Raw genomic sequence first — 6,000 nt, forward strand, 5'->3', positions numbered from 1 at the left:
CGTCTTAGAAGCATGAACATCTTTTCCTTTTATTGAAGAAATACTTGGAACAATTTACAACTAGGGGATGCTCCTCGGCCCATGGCCGAGGAGGCTTTTTTCCTTCTTTCACTCAGAAAAAACCCCCCCCCATACATTTTGCTTGTCTCCCTTATATATTCCTCTCTTCATCCTTCTGTTGATCGTTCATTGGCCTTTCCTCTGGCTGCCTGTCCCATCAGAGGTCGTATCCGTGCTCAAGTGGTTCACCCTGATCGATGTAGCTCTGCCCGGGGGTTGCATCCCCATTAATGCGGCCAGAGGGGTTAGGTGAACGTATTAAGTGCTGAGGTGACAACTTGCTTTGGGTTTGTCCCCCCTCCCCTACAGTTATCTTTAGTATGCCGAGAACGAGGGGATCCTCGGCGTGAATCCAAAGAAGAGTTTGCTCCCCAAATTGGCCTTGGGTAGTCATCCTTCCTCGGATTGGGCCATTTGGGCCTGGCTTGGGGTGGGCCGTGACTGTACGATTTCCTAACCCCACAATAATAATAATAATCTCAAACAAAAAATTACCCAAAATAAATCATATTTACATGGAAATCATTCTCACAAGTCATATGTTTTTTAATGCATACATGGTATGACTTTCATTCCATCCAAGAGGCAACCTTAGACTCAAATTAAATTGGACCAACACCATAATTATTTCACAAAAGTTTTGGTAACACACACATTTGAGATTGTGAAAATGCAATTATACAAAAAAGAAAAAAAAAAAAGAAAAAAGAAAAAGAAAAAGTGAAGACTTAAGAAATTATACGCCACCAAATAAATAAAATATTTCAATGACTAAATTTCAATTTACAATCTTATAAGTTTGGGTAATTTCGATCTTGTCCCATGATATTTAAAAAATCAAAATTGTACCCTCAATGTTAAGTATAGTTTTGAAACTAGACATTCGGTTCATGCCCAATGCAAACATGTTTGTTAAATGTTAAATAAGTGTATAATCTTTACAATTGGTCTAATTTAAATATGTCATGATATTTCGAAACACAATCATTAAATAAATAATTTTTCTAAAAAAAATCATTAAATACAAAATTTATTAATTTTACCAAAAATAAACTATTATTAATCTTTCATCAAAATGAATCTTTACCCCCAAAGAACTAATTTTTGCCAAGCATAGAAATAAATGTAAAATGTTAGCTCCTTATTACATTTGATTATGTAAAAACAAAAATACTATTTTGGTCCTTACATTTTGGAGTCACAGTCAATTTAATCCCTACATTTTGGTATCAATCAAATTGGTTCTTGATATTTCCAACTTACACTTAATTTGGTCTCTGCCGTTAACTCACTAGCGGAAAATGCTTATGTGGCAAATGATATGTACGGTTGACATACTTAAAACTTAGGTAGCATCTTAAATAATAATATAAAATGACGCACCAGCATATGAGTAAACAAAATAATTTATCAGTTTGAAGAAATTAAAAAAATTAAAAGAAAAAACATGAATTTGGATTTGCTCTTGAACATGAACCTAGAGCCCATAAAAATTAAATCCACAAATCTCAGCTCTTCAATCAATGTTGGAAACGAAAGCCTAAGAAGAAGGCGAAGAAGGAGTAGATGAAGATGAAGATCAAGGTGAAGGTTTGTGGGTTAAATTGGTCTTTTTTATTTATTTATTTATACAAGATAGAATTTATACTCTAGCCTAATCTAAGTGTATATGTGTGTGAAGTTTCATCCTGGAGACTTGAACCCTGGTTCTTGCCCCCCACACCCTATAAACATTTATACTTGTGGAGTAACCATCGAACCAATGGTGTGCAATGATTGGATTAATTTGGTCTGAATTTCATGGAATTGTGACCTAAATGTTGGGTTCTTACATATATCATCCTGCGCCACCAACCTGCCACATTTGATACAATTTCACCCCTTAAAAATTGTAAAACAAAAAAGTCCAACACTATTAAAATTTAAAACAAAGGGTTTAAATTGTCAAACACATGAACTAATGGATTTTAACCATCCAAATGAATTCAAATTGCATACACTTAAAAACCTACAAACAAATATTCGAAATTTTTTATTGAATCCCCTTGTTTTTGCATTATTATTAGCCAAATATAAAAAAGACCTTGTGTTTGAAGAGTTTGGATTTAACACTTTTTTTTTTATAAATGTTTTGGTTTGTGGGAGAGAGTAACAGTTTCGAATTTTCAATACAAGGAGAGATATGAGTGGTTAGAAATAGATTTTAGCTGAAGAGTTTGGAGTCAGAGGTTTTGAGAAGTTGTAAGATCACCTTGATCTTCATCTTCGTCTATCCTTTCTTTGCGTTCTTCTTCTTTTAGACTTCAGCTTCCAACTTGAATTAAAGAGATGAGATTTGTGGATTTGATTTGGCTTTGATTTTTTTGGGTTTCTGACTGGGTTCATGTTCAACAACAAATCGAAATTCCTGTTTTTTATTTTTATTTTTTTTAATTTATTTAAATTGATAAATTATTTTTTTGCTCATATGTTGATGTGTCATTTTATATAATTATTTTAGTTGTCTCCTAAGTTTTAAGAATGCCAACCATGTACACCGTTTGCCACGTATGTATTTTTTGTTAGTGAGTTAACGGTAGAGATTAAATTGAGTACAAATTGAAAATATCAAGGACTAAATTGATTGTTACCAAAATATAGGGACTAAATTGAGTTCAAGTTGAAAATATCAGAAATCAAATTGATTGTTACCAAAATATAAGAACCAAATTAATCGTGACTTCAAAGGGTAGGAGCGGAAATAGTGTTTTAGCCTTACCTAAATTTAACAGTTTGAAAACATGAAATTGAAGTATAAATAAGCTCTTTACACCTACTCTCACCTACCTTCTTTAATTGAAATTGCAGTATAAATAAGCCAATTACACCTACTCTCACCAACCTTCTTTAATTGTTGAATCTTCTCTGTTACATGGCACAACACTAATTAGCTTCTTTATCGTTGAGTCTACAATATTAACAATACTTACTTTTGATGTCCTATAATACTTGATATTAATCTTTCCATTTTTTTTTGTTTGTTGAGAAAAATTAATATTTTCTGTGCTTTTTTAATTCAATATGTCATTTTATTTTAAATATAGGTATTGTGGGGACAATTCATTTTTGGCTTAGAGTCTCACGTTGAAAAGATTGTCTTTCTCTTTCTACCTTATAAGGGATGAGCCAATGAAGTAAGAGTACTATTAGTTTGGATTCTTTTATTGTGGAGACAATTTTTGCCTCAAGACCAAGTGTTGCACTTGTAATCATTTTTGGCTTAGAGTCCTACATTTGAAAGATTGCCTTCCTCTTTTTACCTTATAAGGGATGAGCCAATGGAGTAAGAGTACCATTAGTTTGGTTAGGAAGACAATCTTTTCAATGTAGGACTCTAAGCCAAGAATGATTACAAGTGCAACACTTGGTCTTAAGGCAAAAATTGTCTTCACAGGTGTAAATACACTTTTAGTTCCTACATTTTGATTTTTTTTCATTTTAGTTTATATATTTTATTTTTACCACTTTTAGTCCCTAAACTAATTAACGCGGGACATTTAAGTCCATGAAGCACCATTCTATCACCAAACAAGTGAACAGTAGCCATTTTAGTGTAATCTAAACTTCTGAAATATCATGAAATTTTGAAATTCTACTTTCTTTAATACATATAACAAATTAAACAACTTCCAGCTCATCTAAGAAAGTACAAAGAAGGAGAAGGGCAACCTCCAAACCAGAGCTTGCCCTGTTATTTTATTGATCCATCAGCCATATTAGCTTTCCCCGTTAGTTTGGTGACAGAATGGTACTTAAAGGATTTAAATGTCCTGCGTTAATTGGTTTAAGAATTAAAAGTGGTAAAAATAAAATATAGGGACTAAAATAGAAAAAAGTTAAAATATAGGGACTAAAGGTGTATTTAACGCTTTAAATATATAATGACAAGTAGTAATATGTTTTAATTTTCATATTTTATTTAGTTAGTAAGTGATGTGACACTCTCTCATTAAAACAAAAAAAAATTACTTTTAAAAATGTATTGAAAATAAACAAAACCTTAAAAAATCATACTTAAAATTGCAATTTAATTAATCACATAAAATCAAACTAATTTTTATCAAACAACACAATAATATACGTCAAATTTAAACAAAAGAATGCCCCATTTGAGACGCGGGACAAAAAACTTGCCCCGTCTCTACTTCCTAGTCCGGTAGTCCCTACCCAACTGGGTGCGTTGGAATGAGGTAAAGTAAATTTGTTATCCTAATTAAAATTATATTGAGTTGAAGTCGCACTTAAAAAGTCAACACATCTATGAACAAAATGATTTTTATCCAAATAATATCCAAGTGTTTGGGTATGGAGTACCTTTGTTTGTTTCTAAAAGAGAAGAAAAAAAAAATGATAATTATCTCACATTACATAAGAGAGTATTATGTGTAATATAATTTATTTTACTTTCTCTTAAAAGTTATTATAACTTTTAAGTGGAGTCTGAGAGATAAAATTAAAATTATTTCAAATTTTAAAAATGTAAATTATAACTTAGGGTGTGTTTGTTTTGCCTGAAAATACTTTCAGTAAATCATTTTACAAATTTGTGTGTGTTTGGCAGCTATGGAAAATACGGTCAACGGAAAATCAAATACGCTTTGACCGGAAAATAAACCATTTTGAGCGTAAATGATTTTACACTTTGATTTTACCTTCAAAGCGTTTCCCAAAAACACACCCGAAGAGAGAGAGAGTGAGAGTACACACCTGAAGATAGAGAGAGAGCTCGAAGGGAAAGTGAAGAAGACAACCGATCTCGTCGCCGGTATCAGACTCACCCACCACCGATCTCGTTGCCCCCTCCATTTTTTATTGTTCAAACTTAACTCGATTCGTCAAACCCCATATCGCACCCCAGAAAACCCATTCGCCAAACCCCAGATCGCACCACCGCACCACAACCCATATCGCACCACCGCACCCAGTCCCAGCTCTCACCGATCTCGTCACACCCTAACACCGGCGATGCTCGATTTCTCTCTTTCTCGATCTATCTCTCCCTTTCCCTCATCCACCGATCACTCTCTCTTCCTCCCTCTCTCTGTTTGACCGAAAATTTTGACTTTAATCAATGTTTTGTTAACATATTTTGTTTTTTTTTTTTTGTAAGTTTATATATTGAAATTTTGTATAATGAAATTTGTTTGGAAGTTGAGAAAATGGTTGTAAAAATGTGAGAAAGTAGGAAAATAACATTTTCAGAACATAACTAAATACTAGAAAATATTTTTCAAAGCATTTTTTTGAAATGAAATCAAACACTTGAAAATATTTTTTTTTTCTTAAAAATAACATTTTTGAAAAATATTTATTTGCTGAAAAATATTTTACATAAACCAAATATAAAAAATATTTTTTTTTCCAAAAATTATATTTTTAAAAAATATTTATTTTCTGAAAAATATTTTACATAAACCAAACTCAGTCGTAATCATTTTTCATACATAACAGGCGGGAGAAGAGAAGTAGGGATGAGAATTATCGGATACACAAAATGAAAAAAAAAAAATTGTTATTACTGGGAGTTTTGGATCCTTTTAGTTTTTTTTTTTAAAATAAAAAAGTATTTTTATTATTTATTATTTTGTACAGAAGGAGGACTAGGTTGTGAAGTGTGCATTCCACTTCTTTCTAATTCTTCTTCTTTTAGACTTCAGCTTCCAACTTGAATTAAAGAGATGAGATTTGTGGATTTGATTTGGCTTTGATTTTTTTGGGTTTCTGACTGGGTTCATGTTCAACAACAAATCTAAATTCCTGTTTTTTATTTTTATTTTTTTTAATTTATTTAAATTGATAAATTATTTTTTTGCTCATATGTTGATGTGTCATTTTATATAATTATTTTAGTTGTCTCCTAAGTTTTAAGAATGCCAACCATGTACACCGTTTGCCACGTAT

This window comes from Quercus suber, unplaced genomic scaffold (genome assembly GCF_002906115.3).
Source record: "Quercus suber isolate HL8 unplaced genomic scaffold, Cork oak 2.0 scaffold_1057, whole genome shotgun sequence".
Taxonomy (NCBI): Eukaryota; Viridiplantae; Streptophyta; class Magnoliopsida; order Fagales; family Fagaceae; genus Quercus; species Quercus suber.